Raw genomic sequence first — 9,685 nt, 5'->3', positions numbered from 1 at the left:
TTGACTTTGTGTAAGGAAAGCATCAGAGGACAGTAATAATCCTGTAAAAGGCTCGTATTCCACAGGTTGCCTCTGCAGAACAGGCAACATCCCACTACAGAATCTTGTCTGAAAGTGTATCCCAACACTAACACTGGAAGGAAGGAGGCTTCTACATCTCACACACTTTGGGTTTCATATCAGGCATGTGAACAGGTGCCATTCTGAGCCAAGTGCACACAAGGTTAGAAACTTTAATTTAGGTCTAATAATGAAATATCAGCAACAAAGTGGAGGTAGGGACTGAGCAAGTCATCTGTGCTGAGACTTGTTTGTGGTTTCTAAAATGCCCAAAACAGCAGCAGTAACTATTCCGTAGTGTCCGTTTTCCTGGTACATAGGAGGCTTTTCTGTGTCTTGAACTAAGAATGCATTGAAGTACCCTGTGCCTAATTCCCTGAATCCTTCAGGTCCATGCTAGAGCCAAATATTGCTACCAGCTGCTCCTTGTAATGTGTTATATATTCCTCTTCATGATGTCCATGCAGGGCCCAAGCAACCTCTCAAATGCTTGCACATCCATGACTGCAAAGGAACAGAAGTGAAAACAAGATTCTTTTTCAAAAAGGACACCATGCACCAATCTGTTTTTTTATCTCAGAACACAGACCTCTGGTCCAACCCATTTGGGTTTGAGGCTTCAATAGAAACCACAGAAACAGAAATCAGATTTCTGATTGCCCTCTGTACTGTTACTTGGAGAAACAAAGATGAGTGAAATACAGACCAGACCTCAAGGATAAACACAGAAACCAAATACACACCCCACTGCCATTGGAAGAACACCAGAAAGCTGCTAGAGTTGACAGTCACTCCAGTTCTTAACATTAAATGGTGACTGGTTAAATAGAGAAGGAACTTTTGGTACACACCATCTAGTAACAGGGCAGGTGGAAAGGCAAAAGAAAAGGAGATTGATGATATACATGAAGTTCTAGAAAGGAATCACAAGGTGTTCTTGAGTAACTGAGTGTGAAATTTTAAAAAATGGTTTAGTCAAATTCAGCTGTTTCTATGGAAAAGTTGCTGTGGGGGTGACTAGATCCTTAACCCTTGACCCTTACTCTTGTCCCTTAACCCTAGACCCTTAATGCTAGATTCTTAATCCTCTACCCTTTACACTTGCCTCTTAACCCTAGACCGTTAACCGTACTCCCTTTCCCCTTAACTCTAGACCCTAGACAATTAACTGAAGACTGTAAGCCCTAGACACTTAACCCTTGCCCCTTTACCCTAGAACTTGTACCCTTAACCCTAGTCACTAAACCTTTAAGCCTTAAGCCTAGACCCTTAACCCTTGGCCCTTAACCCAAGACTCTAGACACTAAACCCTGGTCCCTAGACCTTTAACCCTATATCCTTAACTCTAGACCCTGAACCCTAGACCCTTGCCTCTTAACCCTAGACTCTAGACTCTTAGCCCTAGGTCCTCAACCCGAGATGTTTAACCCTTGCCTCTTATCCGTAGACCCTAGACCTTTAAGACTAAATGCATAACCCTAGAACGTTAGCCCTTGTCCCTTAACCCGAGACCCTAGACCCTTAACCCAAGATATTTAACGCTAGGCGCTTAACCCTAGACTTTTAACTCTGGATCCTTAACACTAGACACTTAACCATAGTCCCTTAACCCTAGATGCTTAACTGTAGACCTGTCACCCTGGACCTTAGACACTTAACCCCAGATGCTTAACCATAGACCCATTACCCTAAATCCTTAACACCAGACACTTAACCCTAGAACCATAACCCTTGGCCGTTAAGGCCAGACCCTTAACCATAGGTTTAAGGGTCTAGGGTAAAGTGTCTAGGATCTAGTGTCTAGGGTTAGGGGCCTAGGGTCTAGGCCCCAAACCAGATGTACACCGGGGTGCTAGCTACCCAGCATACACTATCGTGCACAAGTTCCCTTATGACCTATGGGTAGCACCCAGAACAGATGACCGGTCCCAGAACAGAACAGAGTAAAATTAAAGAATACCTTTTTGCCAGGTGGTCCTTATCTGCCCCCACAGTGATCCGATTGAGGCGAGGAGTCCTCTGGGGAAATCCCCAGGGGTGCCTGAGGGAGTCCTGTTCTCAATGGGTCCGGCAGCCAAGCAGAGTATCCCATCTGGGGCACCCAACAGTCTAAGCAATGTTCAGTTGGTATCTTTTCATGGCACCAGACGCACAGGGGATAGCTCCTCCAAAAATGTGCGTGCCTCACAGGGTGAGGTGAGATATATATATACACAGATAAGTGTCTAGGGTTAAGAGTCAGGAGTTTAGGATGTGAAGCGTCTGATGTTTAAGGTCTAGGGTTAAGCTTCTAGGGTTAAGAATCTAGGGTTAAGGGTAAAAAGTTAAAGGTCTATGGTTAATCATCTAAGGCTAAGGGTAAAGGGGTAAGGGTCTAGGGTTAGGAGTCTACAATTAAGGGTCTAGGGTAAACGGTCTAGAGTTAAGCGGCTAGGGTTAAGCGCATAGGTTTAAGGGTCTAGGGTTAGGGGTATCAGAGTAAGGATGTAGGGTTAAGGGTCTAGGGGTATAGGGTTTAGAATCTAGGGTGAAGTGTCTGATGTTTAGGCTCTACGGTTAACAATCTAGCGTTAAGGGCAAAAAGTCGAAGGTCTGTGGTTAAGCATCTCAGGATAAGGGTAAAGGGGTAAGCGTCTAGGGTTAGTAGTCTACGGCTAAGGGTCTACGGTAAACAGCCTAGGGTTAAGGGGCAACAGTTAAGGGATGATAGTTAAGAATCCAGGGTAGAGTGTCCAGGGTTAAGAGGCAAGGTTAAAGGGAATATGGATAAGGGGAAAAGGCTAAGAGTCTAGAGTTAAGGATCTAGGGTTAAAAGTCAAGGGACTGGGGTTAAGAGGCAACGGTTAAGGGTATAGGGCTATGGATCAATGAGTTAATGGTCTGGAGTCTAGGGTTAAGGGGCAAGGGTTAAGGGTCTAGATTTGCGGATCTAGAGTCTCTAGTGTTTAGGCTGTAGGCTTAAGGGTCTAGAGTTAAGTGTACAGGCTTAAGGGTTTAGGGTCTGGAGTTAAGCGTCCAGGGTCAAGGGTGTAGAGTCATGAGTTAAGGGTCTATCATAAATTGTCTAGGGTCTCAGGTAAAAACTTCTAGGATTAAGCATCAAGGCTTAATGATGTAGTGTTCAGGAACTCTGTTAAAGTGTCTAGGGTCTAGGAAATAGGAATTAGGGCCAAGGATTAAAACTCTAGGGTTAAACTTCTAGTCTAAAACATCTAGAGTAAAGGTCTAGGGTTAAGGCTCTAGGATATAGGGTTATGGGCCTAGGCTATAGTATCTAGGGTTAGGGGCGTAGGGTCTAGTATCGAGGTTTAAGGGTCTAGGCTCTAGTGTTAAGCGTTGAGGGTTAAGGGTCTACGTTTTAGTGTCAAGGGTTAAGGGTCTAGGTTGAAGAGTCTGGAGTTAAACCTCTAGGTTAAAGTGTCTAAGTTCTAGTCTCTAGTGTTTAGACTGTAGGCTTAAGGGTCCAGAGTTAAGCGTATAGGGTAAAGGGTCTAGGGTCTGGAGTTTAGTGTCTACTATCAAGGGCCTCGGGTCTGGAGTTCAGTGTCTAGTGTCAATGATGTAGTGTCTACGGTTAAGGGTCTAATCTAAATTGTCTAGGGTCTAGCGTTCAACTTCTAGGGTTAAGCATCACACTTTAATGGTCTAGGGTTCAGGGACTAGGGTAAAATTTCTAGGATCTAGGGATTAGGGCCAAGGATTAAGAGTCTAGTTTTAAGCTTCTAGTGTAAAACGTCTAGAGTAAAGGTCTAGGGTCTAGGTTAAGGCTCTAGGGTCCAGGTTTTAGTATCTAGGGTAAAGAGTCTAGGTAAAGTGTCTAGGGTTAGGGGCCTAGGATCTAGTGTCTAGAGTCTACGTTCTAGCGTCAAGGGTTAAGGGTCTAAGTTTAAGAGTCTGGAGTTAAGCCTCTAGGGTAAATGATCTAGGTTATAGTCTCTAGTGTTTTGGATGTAGGCTTAAGGGTCTATAGTTAAGCATATAGTCTGCAGGGTCTAGGGTCTGGAGTTAAGGGTCAAGGGTCTAGGGTCATGATTTAAGGGTCTGTTATAAATTGTCTAAGATCTAGGTTTAAACTTCTAGGGTTAAGCATCATTGGTTAATGGTCTAGAGTTAAAGGTCTAGGGTAAAGAGTCTAAGGTCTAGCGTCTAGGGATTAGGGTCAAGGATTAAGAGTCTAGACTTAATCTTGTAGTGTAAAACATCTAGACTGAAAGGTCTAGGGTTTAGGCTTTAGGGTCTACAGTTTAGTATCTAGGGTTAAGGGACTAGGGTAAAGTGTCAGGGTCTAGTGTCTAGGGTTAGGGGCCTAGGGCCTAGTGTTCAGGGTTAAGGGCCTAGGGTCTAGTGTTAAGCATCAAAGGTTAAGGGTCTACATTCTAGTGTTGAGAGTTAAGGGTCTAGGTTTAAGAGTCTGGAGTTAAGCGTCTAGGGTAAAGGGTCTAGGTTCTAGTCTCCAGTGTTTAGGCTGTAGGCTTAAGGGTCCAGAGTTAAGCATACAGGGTTAAGGGGCTAGGGTCTATGGTTAAGCATCCAGGGTCAATGGTCATAAGTTAAATGTCTATGTTTTACATTTAAGCTTCCTATAGTAAAGGGTAAAGGGTCTGGGGATAAGGGTCCAATCTAAATTGTCTAGGGCTGAAATTATAGGGTTAAGCATTAAGGGTTAATGGTCTTGGGTCTAGGGTCTGGATTTAAGCATTCAGTGTCAAGGGTCATGGGTTTAGGGTCATGGGGAGTTAAGGGTCTAGGTTTTAGAGTTAAGCATCTAGGGTTAAGGGTCTGGATTTAGGCGTGAATGGTTAGTGGTTTAGGGTCTAGATTTAAGTGTCTATCATAAATTGTTTAGGGTCTAGGGTACAGCGTCTAAGGTTAAGCATCATAGGCTAGAGGGTCTTGGGTTTAGTATCTAGGGTTAAGTGTCTAGGATCTAGTGTTAAGCATCGAGGGTTAAGGGTCTAGGTATAAGAGCCTAGAATTAAGCGTCTAGGGTTTAGGTTCTAGTCTCCAGTGCTTAGGCTGTAGGCTTAAGGGTCTAGAGTTAAGCGAATAGGGTTAAGGGTCTAGGGCCTAGGTTTGGGGTGTAAGTGTCCAAGATTAAGGGTCTAGGATCATAGGTTAAGGGTCTAGGTTTTAGAGTTAAGCCTCTAGGGTGTTAAGGGTCTATCTAAAATTGTCTGGAGTCTAAGGTTAACCTTCTAGGGTTGTGTGAAGGGATAAGGGTCTAGGGTTAAGGGTCAAGGATTAAGAGACTAGTATTAAGCTTCTAGGGTAAATCTTCTCTAGTAAAATTTCTAAGGTTAAGGTTCTACGTTCTATGTTTTAGGATCTAGGTTTAACCAAATAAGCACAAAAATGATAGCCCATTTTGCTTGGTAGTCTTGAGCACTGACTTTGCCACTGGTGCCCTGGAAAATTTCCTCTACAAATTCCTCTACCCATCTGCACTCGAGAATTGTGTTGGGGATTATTTTTTGCTCACACCTGGTGTACAGATTCTGGGCTATTATTTGCTTGTTTCATAGAATCATAGAACTATTCAGATTGGAAAAGACCCTTGGGATCACTGAGTCCACCATCATCTCTACAAAGTTCTCCCCTAAACCATATCTACCAACACCACATCCAAATGACTCTTAAACACACCCAAGGATGGTGACTCAACCCCCTCCCTGGGCAGCATATTCCAGTGTCTAACCACTCTGTGAAGAAATTTTTCAAAATGTCCAATCTAAACCTACCCTGTTGCAGCTTGAAACCATTCCCTCTTGTTCTGTTGCTAATCACCTGTGAAAAGAGACCAGCACCAGCCTCTCTACAATGTCCTTTCAGGTAGTTGTAGACAGTGATGAGGTCTCCCCTCGGCCTCCTCTTTCTCAAACTAAACATTCCCAGCTTCTTCAAGTGTTCTTCATAAGATTTATTCTCTTCTCCCTACACCAGCTTCATTGCCCTCCTCTGTCCTCGCTCCAGCATTTCGAAATCTCTCTTGAATTGAGATGCCCAAAACTGGACACAACACTTCAGGTGTGGCCTCACCAGTGCTGAGCACAGGGGGACAATCACCTCTCTACTTCTGCTGGTCACACTATTTCTAATACAGGCCAGGATGCTATTGGCCTTCTTGGCCACCTGGGCACACTTCTGGCTCATATTCAGCTGTTATCAATTAGAACCCCTAGGTCCTTTTCTGCCAGACACTTTCCAGCCACACTTCACCAAGCCTGGAGCATTGCCTGGGGTTGCTGTGGTCCAAGTGCAGGACCCGGCACTTTGTGTTGAAGCCCAGACCACTGACATTAGCCCAACGATCCAATCTATCCAAGTCTCTCTGTAGAGCCTCCCTATCCTCATGCAGATCAACACTCCTGCCTAGCTTGGTGTCATCTGCAAACTTGCTGATAATACACTCTATGTCCTTATCAAGATCATCCATAAAGATGTTAAACAGAAACGTTCCCAACACTGAGCCCTGAGGAACACCACCTGTGACCGGCCCCAGCTGGACTGGACTCCATTGACCACCACTCTCTGGGCCCAGCCTTCTAGCCAGTGCTTGGTCCAACAGCTCGTTTGCTCATCCAGGCCATGAGGAGCCAGTTTTTTTCTGAGAGTTCTATGGGGAACAGTGTCAAATGCTTTTTGGAGGTCCAGATAGACAATATCCACAGCCTTTCCCTCATCCAATAGTTGGGTCATCAGGACATAGAAGGTGATCAGGTTTGTAAGTCAGGACCTGCCTTTCATAAACCCATGCTGACAGGGCCTGATCCCCTGGTTGTCCACTATATGTCTTCTAATGACACTTAAGATGATCTGCTCCATGACCTTCCCTGGTATTGAGGTCAGACTGACAGATCTGTAGTTTCCCAGATCCTCCTTTCTGCCTTTCTTATAGGTGGGTGTTACATTTGCTACCCTCCAGTCCATTGGGACCTCCCTGGTTAGCCAGGACTTCAGGTAAATAATGGAAAGTGGCTTGGCAATCATGTTTGCCAACTCTTTCAGCACCCTTGGATGTAACCCATCCGGGCCCATGGACTTGTGTGTGTCTAAGTGGTGTCGTAGGTCTCTGATCACTTCCTCTTTCATTGTGATGACCTCTGCATCCAATAAAGAATGGAGAATGAATTTATAGAAACATTTTTTATTATCCCTAACAGCTGTAGCTAGATCCAAGGTCTAGCTTTAAAAGCCTGAAGTATCTTAATGCTAGTCCAGACTCAAACCTGCATTGTTTGATGCTTGACACTTAAAGCTTGAGGCTTAACATAGACTCTTAACCCTAGACGCTAGACCCTAGACACTTTATCCTAGACCCTAAACCCTAGAGCCTTCACCCTAGCCCTTTTACTCTAGATGATTTACCTATTAATACTAGACCCTTAAACTTAGATGTTCAACGCTAGGCGGTTAACCCTAGACAATAAGCACCAGACCATTAACCCCATACTCAGGACCCTAAACCCCAGACCCTCAACTCTAGAAATTTAGCCCTAGATCCTTAACCCATTGTACTTAAGCCTAGACGGTTAAATTTTACCTGAGTTCTGGAGATAGGCAGTGGTGTCAGTTCTCAGCTGTGCAAGTTGAAGTCGCGCAGAAGGAAAAGTCCAGGGTTTTTACAGGAGCAGTATTGTTATGATATCTTCGTAAACATCTGCACCCCTTTTAATCGTGAGGTGAAACACTGTCTCTGGGGGACAGAGGCTGGGGGCTGCTGCAGGCATTTGTTATTCCCTCAAAATCTATACGGATAGGTGTGTGTGTGTAAACAGGTGACTTTAAATGTCCGTGGCGTGTGTGAGGAGAAGGCAAAGCAAGTGATGTTTGTGTTGGGTGCTGGCAGCTGGAGTTCGGCGCATGCGCAATGAGGCGCTGCCTGGGCTGGGCATTGGTGGGTGTGGTTTTGCGGCTTGGCTGCCCTTTGTGGGCGTGGCCAGGGCCGTGCTCTGCTGCCCGCTGATTGGTGAAGAGCGGGCTGGGCGGGTCCCGTGGTCCCGCACAGGGCGGAGCCGGTGCGGCCACACGGTGCGAGGCGGAAGTCGCGGCCGAGGGTCCGTGGGACGGGTGAGCAGTCGGTGAGGGAGCGCGGGGCCGGGCCGGGTTCTGCTGCCGCCGATTTCTAGCTCAGGGGAGAAGCCGCGAGGTGGGGTAGAGCTGGTAAAGGGCAGTGGGTGTGGGAACGGCGGAGGGCAGGGGAAAAGTGGCGAGGGAAGGGGGCGGTGAGCGGGGGACGGGGGGGGGACGGTCCTGCGCCGAGTGCTGCCCCCCCCGCTGGGTGCTGTACCCTCACCGCGCTTTGCCCCTTCTGCCGAGCGCTTCCCCCCCGCCGAGCGCTGTGGCTGCAAGAAGCGGAGGGGGGAGTGGCGCGCGGTGCAGGGGGAGGGCTGTCAAAGTGGAGCTGCCTGGGGCTCCTGAGTGGGGGGCATCGTCAGCTGGCATCTCCTCCTATCATAGGATGGTTTGGGTGGGAAGTGACTTGATTTGATTTTCATAACAAAGGCTGTATTCTTTTTCAGTTAGTAAGTTTTTAGTTTGCAGTAGTGCTTGAAAACCTTACTGAGATACTGGCATCTGTATTTAAAGTGATGAAGATCAAAGAAGAGACGTGAACAAAAGGAGAAAATGGCATCACTTGTGTGTTTTCCAAGCTTTCCCAAGGAGCATTAGCAGCCTTGCGACCAATGACAGCAACTCCTGATGTTTTTAGTGATGTATTGCTTCAATAGTGTCCTTTTTTTTTAACCTACGGTATGTGCTTTTGAATATGGCTGGAAGGATTTTCCAGAGCGGGAGTCCTTTTCTTTCAAAGAAGTTGCATTTTAGGAACTTTCCATCAGTGCACATCTTTGGACATGAGGTGCTTGGTACTATTAATCATCAGCAATCAGAGTTTTCACCCTGAAAACAAAAAGAGTTAATTTCCTTCCAAAGATGCAAGCATAGCATGTCTTCTAAAAGTTGATGATGTCACTCATCATCAACTTCTCAGTGGCTGTAGTTGAGACATGGTTAAAAAGGTCGTCTTCTGCACACTTCAGTGCATCCAAAAGCATTAGCAAACTGGTCAGTTGTTTTTGCTAACCTTATGTATTGTAGCACTGGGGATTCTTTCTTTTTTCCCCAAAAGCAAAAATATACAAGGAATCTCTTATCTTTCTGTTTTTTCTGTTATAAACGAAACTCGAAAATAAAAGTTTAAATGGTGTAATTTACTGACTTCTGCTGTTTGAACTGTAACTGCCAAATAGCTGTAGCGTACAATTTATGAGGTGTACGTAGGTAGTTATATATGTGTTCTAAATGATTAAAAAGAGAGGCAGCTGGATGTTGCGGGTTTTTTTCCATGATATTTTGCTGGAGTGTTAGAGTCCAGATGACCCTCCTGCTGAGCTGAGATGTTTGGACTCGGTCCCCTTGCTTTCTGAAGTCTGTCTCAGGGAGGAGTCTGGCTGTGGCTGGAGCTGGGCTTGGCCTCTGACCATAAAGAAAAGTTTGGACCCTCAGCCCTGTCACAGAGTCAGTTTATTGTAGCTCAAGCTGGTGCCTCTGCAGAGGGACCCTGCCCATACTATACTTGTGCCTTTCAGAGCCTCACAGTCTGACCATGTGCTGGTTTGCAGGA

General features: G+C 45.8%; 2 long non-coding RNA genes across 2 annotated transcripts in view; one reads left to right on the top strand and one right to left on the bottom strand.

The window, feature by feature from the left end:
• The window catches only part of LOC127391888 (uncharacterized), a 38,837-nt gene extending 38,277 nt beyond the window's left edge, over positions 1-560 (bottom strand). Inside the window, exon 1 of the long non-coding RNA XR_007891146.1 lies at positions 422-560. This is a non-coding gene — a long non-coding RNA (uncharacterized LOC127391888). The remainder of the gene's footprint in view (positions 1-421) is intronic.
• Positions 561-7,659: 7,099 nt separating this feature from the next.
• LOC127391887 (uncharacterized) lies at positions 7,660-9,271 on the top strand. The gene is made up of 2 exons (XR_007891145.1): positions 7,660-8,127; positions 8,647-9,271. It is a non-coding gene; the product is annotated as an uncharacterized LOC127391887 (long non-coding RNA).
• Positions 9,272-9,685: the final 414 nt, after the last annotated feature.

This window comes from Apus apus, chromosome 17 (assembly GCF_020740795.1).
Source record: "Apus apus isolate bApuApu2 chromosome 17, bApuApu2.pri.cur, whole genome shotgun sequence".
Taxonomy (NCBI): domain Eukaryota; kingdom Metazoa; phylum Chordata; class Aves; order Apodiformes; family Apodidae; genus Apus; species Apus apus.
Note: the sequence above shows the minus strand (reverse complement) of the source record. Positions and strands in the feature narration are given on the sequence as shown.